The sequence below is a fragment of the Egretta garzetta genome, unplaced genomic scaffold (genome assembly GCF_000687185.1).
Source record: "Egretta garzetta isolate BGI_Z169 unplaced genomic scaffold, ASM68718v1 scaffold284, whole genome shotgun sequence".
Taxonomy (NCBI): domain Eukaryota; kingdom Metazoa; phylum Chordata; class Aves; order Pelecaniformes; family Ardeidae; genus Egretta; species Egretta garzetta.
Window position 1 is genome coordinate 539,018 of NW_009259498.1, and position 8,116 is coordinate 547,133.

Genomic DNA, 8,116 nt, shown 5'->3' on the forward strand with positions numbered 1-8,116 from the left:
CTTGGATGCCTTTTCCTAACTCTTCTAACACGGTGCCATTGGCCACAAGCCTAACACAATGTACAACAAACTAAAACCGAAATAGCACTGCCCTGCTTTCCAGCGTGCTCGTACCAGCTCAACACGTTCTGGCACAAGGGACGACAGCCTTGAGCGTGCGGCCACACGCACCAGCAACTGAAGCACCGCTTCCCTGTGGGCCCTGTATAAGCACTCCAGTTGCTGTCATGCGCCAACACCCACGCTGCCACATCTTTGGTATAATTACTCCCAAGTGACCTAGGAAGGATGTATTAATACCTATTACAACTACGCTTTCAGGTGCTTAGACGTGCAAAAAAGTCTGAATTTAATTTTACAGACGTATAAACCCATTGAACTTCTGAGACTACACATATGGACTGGATGTACGTAAGCGTTTGCAGATTCTGCGCCTTCAGGCAGAGGTCAGTTTTCTGCATCATGGTATAATTATTCAGGACATAAGTCATAAATGCTAAGCAGGATTCGTACATATGGCTGAAAACCAGCAAATACAAAACAAGAACTACCCAGACAGCAAATGCAGTATGTGGAACCAGATGTAGTCATGTTGTTTTATTGTTTTCATCCACTAGATGGAGAATCTTTACGGCTAACAGCTCAAAAAACCCCTGCAAGTACTTAAATTCAAAGAACAAACTTCCAGAATTAGTTTTATATTATTCATGTAAAAGTGTCTCCCAGCCTCAGAGAACTTCTACCCATGATTAGAATTTTTTTGAGACAGGTAGTCCAGACGTCCTTTGAATTTTGGGTAGCTGTAACCTAATTTGAAGTTACTACTCTTTTTTTTTTTTTTTTTAAAACCTCTTAATCTATTTTTCTGTGATACTTCATACCGACTTTAGGAATTTCAAATCACTGTCTAACACAATCACAATTATTTGGGGCAGATCTTAGATCTTTACAAAAACTGTTACACTGATAAAAGTATTTTGCTTTTGTGCCTCAGTAAATCCCAAAACATCCCAGAGATGTTGGGAACGGACATATTTTTGGGGATGTTATCAGCATGACTTGAATGCTTGCAGAGTGTACTCCAATTAATAAATAAAGGCGGCTCCACAATGTCAGATTCAAAGCATACCTTAAAACATGGCACCAAACTCACTGTGCCTCCATCTTCACATAGAGACAGTCGTACCCCTGGGCCTTTCTACACCAGAAACTATCCTCTGAAAGAGAGAATAAGTTTGGGCCTGTGCATTTCCTATTCAGGAGTATTTTCACATGTTCCTAGCAAAATTACATCCCTGCTAAACAAATAAAACCAAACCCAAAAACTCTCCTAATGCTATTTCTAGTTGAAACACGAACAAACAATAAAAGCAAATGGAACAAAACTACAGCTGCACCCCAATTCATTGCCGTGTCGTCAACAAGCAGAAAGCTCTTACCAGAACATGGGGCATATGAGAAAGAGCAAAACTTCGCTTGAAGTTTAATATTGCAACTTAAGTGGATTAGACAGCAGTCAAAACATTGTACTTAAATATTTGAATTCTGAGTGCTTTGTTTCCTGTTTTCCATCACATAACTCAAAGGACATTAAAGTGTTATGCTTCATCTGAGGTAAAAGAAACCACAGTGGTCTACAGACTTCAGCCGCAGCAGGTCTAGTACATTATGTGCTACTGGTCCACCAAGGGATCGCCCTACACTATTCAGGATTTCAGGATTCAATTTTCCCATCTGGGAAAGAAAAAAAAAAAAAAAAAAAAGGGAAAAAACCACCCCACTTGGTCCCCAAAATACCAAGGCTGCACTGCCTGGTTCCTGAATAAAAGGTGTTATTTTAAATGAATTGGTATTATTCTCCTGCAGGGGAAACAGAGAGGAAATAACAGTGATTTTAAACGTCTCACAGGGCCTTTACTGAGAAGCGATTAAGAGCTGAGGCGGGGAGACAAAGAGGGGAACTTTCTTTTGTAAGCCAATATTCCAGAAAACACTGGTAGCTGAAGTTATGAGATCCACCTCGTACTAAATCAGAGCAGGTATCACCCCGAGTCCTTGCACCACACTAATTCTCACAAGCAGCAGGACAAACTAACATGACGAATGAGCTTCACCACTGCTATTCAAGAGATCTGCAGAGGCAGCTGAGAAGCCGACTGCGAAAAGCTGTGAAGTCTTCTTCCAGTCCCCAGAATCAAACTCTTGGAGGAAGGGTACAAGCAGCACAAACATCTCTTCCAGAGATGGGAACGTAGTCTTTTTCAGATGAGCCTCCTCTGCAGCAGAGGGATCTGCGTTACGCTCATGAAACACAAGTTACTTCGTGAAGGACCAAGGGAGCATGTTTTCCCCCAGCAAGGATGTGTTTATCGCCAGATCTTTGACCCTAAACTTGTACATGAGAGAAGACTTCAAAGAATACAATTTCTATCGAATTTGAGTTTCATGACTTCATGGGGGGGGGGCAGGGGGGGGGCATACTGATATTGAAACATTTCAGAATCTCAATGGCATAGACTGAAATGATTTTGAGAAATTTTAACTCTAATTTCCCATATGGATGCCAGAAAGCTGAAAAGTTCTTTCAGACTGTACATGGTAAATTTGTAGCTGCTTTCTAGCTAACAACAGTGAGTGTCAGTCAGAAAGTCTTTGATATATTTACTGTACAACTACTGGTTCAATGCAAAAATATTTTTAAGGAATATATAGGTGAGAAGAACACCAGAGATAGATACCAGCTATTTATTCAATATTTGAATCCCCTTTGGAAAGTGGGAAACAAATAGCGTAACAAAAGGGATGCAACTAAAAATAACAGTTCTAAAAAAACTGTCAGATGCTACCAGGAGAGAGAAGGAGGTGAAAAAAAATTGTTAATATTAAAACACTTGCTAAAACTTGCTGAATAAATGACAGCTTCTGAATATTGACCACCTACATGGTAATTTATACCTGATAAAAGCATTTGTGTGCATCTCTAACGTAGCTTCATTAACAATTTCAGTATTAAGTAGCTATCCCGTAAGTTTCCTTCCTGCTTAATATTTTATTTCTATTTTACTGTGCAACCATTTAGTATTTGTGAAAAATCTATGCAATCTATATTTTTTTAAGGTGATTTCCCTTTTGCAAGACACCAAGAACAGAGTCAAGATCAAAAGTTGGGAAATAAAGAGATTTTAAGGAAATTAGCATAGTTTTCAACTTATACCTCTGAAAGCCCAGTTTGTCATTATGTTGTCCAATCATTTCAGTATCACAAAGCAATTTTCCCCCCGTTAAAAAAAAAAATATTCTCCGTATTTAATAATAGAGCTTAATGAATAGCGCCACAGATGGTACTTTAAATGACCACCGAAATAGCAAGGCTATTAACTCAATGCAATTATTTAATAAGAAATGTTTACCAAAGACCAAATTTGAGAGTAGATTAATTTTTCCAGGAAGATTCCTTCTTTCAGAAGCCCTCACAATCATGGAGCTTTGGTGGGTCTGGGCTCTGCCTCAGTGGGAAAAGGCACACCAGTACGCCATGAGACTCGCTGACTCCATAGGAAGGCTGATCACCAATTTTGGCACCGGTGACCACGTGCTAACAGTTACATTACCCCAAGAGCCTGCGATTCTTCCAATCTGCCAACAACACTTATTTTGGGTTTACAAAGACACCTAGAAGAAAGGCTGAGTGAAAAATAAGCTAGCAACCATACTATATAGAAAAAAAAAATTACCTGGATAACACTGAAGGATTGAACTACTGAATTCCTAAAACATATCTTGCATTACTAACGCTGTCAAAGCAAATATTACTTCACTTCACAGACCAAACACTGCAATTTACTGTAAACAGAAAATGATTGCTTTTAAATATGTTGCTAAAAAGCCGGGGGGGGCGCAGAAGAGGTGTGTTAAATTAGTTGCTTGTTTTATTAGAAATTATCCAAAATGTGGGAAACAATGTAACATAATCTCAAGCTTTCTGAGGAAAAAGCATTAAAAGTGAAAAAAAAATTTATTTTAAGTTATGCCAGATAGAACTGGACTTTTTAAGGAATAAAAAATATCTAATTATTCACTTTCACAAACAACAGATTTAGGTTGGAGACCTAAATCATCACAGAGATCATTTGCTCTAAGGAGTTAAAGATATCACTAAATTCAGAGTACATTTCAAACTGAAATCACAGCAGTAGGCAGATATAAGTATGTAGCTCTTTAATCAAACTAAAACCTGGCTCTGACGCAGATCTCTCCATGTTTAACAACATCTGTATTTTTCAGTCATAAAGAATCAGAACGTTCTTTACTTAAGCCCAAGGAAAAGATCATTTAGAAACTTTCCTTGGTACAGAAAAATGCTGGTGTGTGTTTATGGAAGCAGACATGGTGCAGAAATGACCTGTCTCTCTCTAGATAAAAATAAAAGCAACAATAACTAAGCCCTGCATCTTGGAGCTGTACTCCTGAGCCGTGCACACCCTGAGGAGTACGAGCACAGCTCCAACATCGTGACTACACCACATCACCAACAAGACGCTGGGCTAGGACTAGAACTGCATGATGAAAATCCCCATCAGTGAAAATTCCAACTAGAAGAGACTGCTGAAGAAAAACATCCTGCCCCATGCTGGTCTGCAACAAAACAGCACTGCTGAGAAGCCACTTCCATCTGGCTCAACTGTTCTACGTCCAAAGCTGCTGCTCTCCTCAGCTCCAAGCCACCGTGTGCATGTCGCGGGGCACTCTCCCACAAGATGCCATTTGTCAGGTCCGTGTACTGCCAGAATCTGTCCGCCTCTGACCATTGCATTCATTCACCAGGTTAAAACTAGCTCTTCTACAGAGACTGAAATTAACTGCAGAGGCAGGTTGCGGGAGTAAGACACGTACCTGAACCTGACCTCCTTCGGGGTGCTTTCTAAGACACCCTTGCTTACCACTCGCTTTTTACTGACAGAAGGCGTTCAACTGGAAGGCTCCAGTATTAGAAACTCTTAACTTCCTCGTTGCAGGGAAGAGGCTTTGCTACGTCACCGAGGCTTCACCTCGGGAAGTTGTGCAGTCTAAACCCAGCAGACACCCAGGACCAGCACACACTACAACAAGCACCTGGCTGGGAAATCTGTGCAAAAGGCTTTATTCTTACGTGTTCAGCTTACCTAAACAGAATCTTTGACAAGAGGGAATAATACAATTCCTATTTTTTTTACCATTTTTTATTGCTCCTACTATGTGCACTGCTAATCTTCTGTACACCAGAAAAAACTTTCCAATCTAGCAGTTCCAGGGGGGAACAAGGACAGACCCTAATGCTGGCACAGGCTTCTACTGTCAAAAAAGCACAATGGCCAACATAAAATATACAAGAAGTAATCTGCTTCCTCAGAAGTCTTCTTATAGATGTACCTCCTGTAGCTATCTAGAAAAAGGAAACGTTCAAGCTGCTGAAACAGCCCTTAGCACTGTTTCAAAACACAGTATTTTTAAATTCTTAAACTACTAGCATTTTTAAATTCTTACCAAAAATACTTATGAAAACAAACTGAAGAACACCATTTCAGTAGAAGAATGTAGAGCAAGCAGTTCTTCACATTCTGAAATACTTTCATTAGTACAGTCTGATCCTGTATTGCCACTGCCCGCCCCTCCCTCCTCTACAGAAAAGAAAAGTAAGTCCAGCTTTAAACTTGCAAGCCTATGTAGTGATAGGATGTTTAAGAATGAGAGGTCGGTACATGTAACTGTCGCATCCGTGTCTAAGCAGCAGGGAAGGAAGGGGTGTTTCACTTCACAGTTGCATTGGATTACCTCCATGGGTAGGAGAGATGCGGTTTTTTCTCATCATAAAATACAGGTGCTCCAATTTTCAGAGGCAAATTTGAACGTAATGTATTTTTCCCTCAAGTGGTCTAAGCCAGGGTTTCACAAACAGGAAAGCAAGATAATTTTGTTCAACAGACAACATTACAAATTATTTTATTTAAAGTCCCAAATGCAAAGGATTTTACGAAGTTAAATCCTTTTGTGCACTTTTGCTTAACGTCTTAACATGCAGTCTAACAAGTGGCAGGCACAACTAAGCGCTTAACAGTAGCTTTAAAAACCTAAAACTGCACGGAAACAAGTATTTGACATGACTTTAAAGACATTTTATTCTTTTTATTTTTACTTTAAAAAAAAAGATCATTTAGCCTTTTAATGAATATGTAAAAAACAGAAAACAAATAAAATTGCTTCAATAGGTAACAACTAAATATCAAGTTTCAAACTAAAGGAAATCAAATCTGTGAACAAAAATTTTATTGGCACAGTTTAGGATACATAGACATTGTGTTGTTCTAATTCTAATCGTTAGCTTTGCATTGTCTCCTCCTACAAGTAGCTCTTGCTGTTCTGCTCATTTCGCATCAACAGTTTCTGTAGATCTCTGGGACAAGAGCTGCTGTGCACAGAGAGAAATACCCACCTCTTCCTTTCAAAATGCACGTACCGCGAGAGCCTTTACTTTCTAAGGAGCATCACAGCAATTCCAATTCAAGGCATTCTTCAAGGAAAGATACGAAGACATTCAAGTTCTGACAACATAAAAGCATGTATTCTTCCTGCATAAACGATGCTTTGCAAGTTTAGGGAAAAGCTCAGGATAAAGGCCAGAGACAACCTCAAGTCCTTGCAGATGTGAGCATATCACTGTCATTAATGTGGGTCTGAATGCCACAGCACTACTCCTTGCAAAACCAAGGCTAAACCCCTAAGTTGCACTTTTGGTTACATGGAGCTATGACCATAAGCTCCTCTTTCTTCACCTAATCAGTCCAAAATAGTACAGAAAAAGTATGTCGCACTGTGTTAAAAACAGCACAGGCAGGAAACAAGCCTTTTTCAAACATGTTTAGCAGAACTGATGGAACCCTTTCAACTGTGAACACTAATAATTAGCGCTCACTATATTACTACCGCACTCCTAATGTTATTATTCAATTACTCCAAATGTTATTAATCAATTATTCCTTTAAAAGAACCTTAAAAATCTAAAGCTTGTCCTGTTACCACACAACAACTTAAACATGGCTGGATAATCACGACATTAAAGCCAGTTACTGTCACTGTAAAACAATTATAAACTACAAAGAGTCACAAAATATTTTCATCCTCTGAAGGAGATGGAATATTTCCTAAACCCAAACTCAATCGTTTTACTCTCTCCAGTAAATTAACTACTTTCTTCATAACATCTTTTCATGTGTTATTGAACTACTGCCAAGTACTTCCGTCAGTTAATGTACGGAGTAAAGCTCATACAGTTTCAGAACCAAATTCCTGTTATTCTGGTCAATGTCTATGGACATTCATTTTACATGTCTATTAGTACTTTCTAACAGCAAAAATCCATTGTTTCACGAGGCACTGCTATGAAATTATTAAGACAAAGGCATTTCTTCGGGTTTTTGTTTTTTGTTTTAAGATCTTGCTTGAGTACTCAGAACTCGACAAATTTTATATTTGCTTCTTGAAAGCCTGACATCAACAGGGTACTACACCTTAGCAGTTTTTTTTAGCAAAAAACGTTCCCAACTGTCATTTCACAACAATTTGAAGGCTGCTTCCACTGAAGCAATCACTCAGTTGCTAAGACCTCTCCAAACGTATTAAAAAACAAAAATCTTCCCTTGAGAGCTCTAAAAATAAACTGATACATAAACTATATGTTCCATTGCAGGATAAAATTACTATATTTGGTTAAGTACACAACTTCCCACTGTACAAGGATTAAAAAAATTTAAAAAAAAAAAAAAAAAAACGCAACGCTAGAATTGCAAATAAGGAAGAAGGGAAGACCGAGTGTGTTGTCAAACAGACTCCTAATATGAAGAGACTAGAAAATGCCAACCCTGATATGGATGTGAAAACCCCCTCGCTGTGCCTAAATGACCCCACTGGCAATACAGCACCTCCAGGACACTATTTCTTTTTTCCCCCCCGCAACTAGCAGGCATGTGGAAGGACGCAGCCCCTTTCCATCACCGCTGCCTGCAAGCAGCAGAGAGGGAAGGGAGAGGCAGTGCCCCTGTCACCAGTAATTTAGGCTTTCCTACGACAGGGCGGGAGGGAA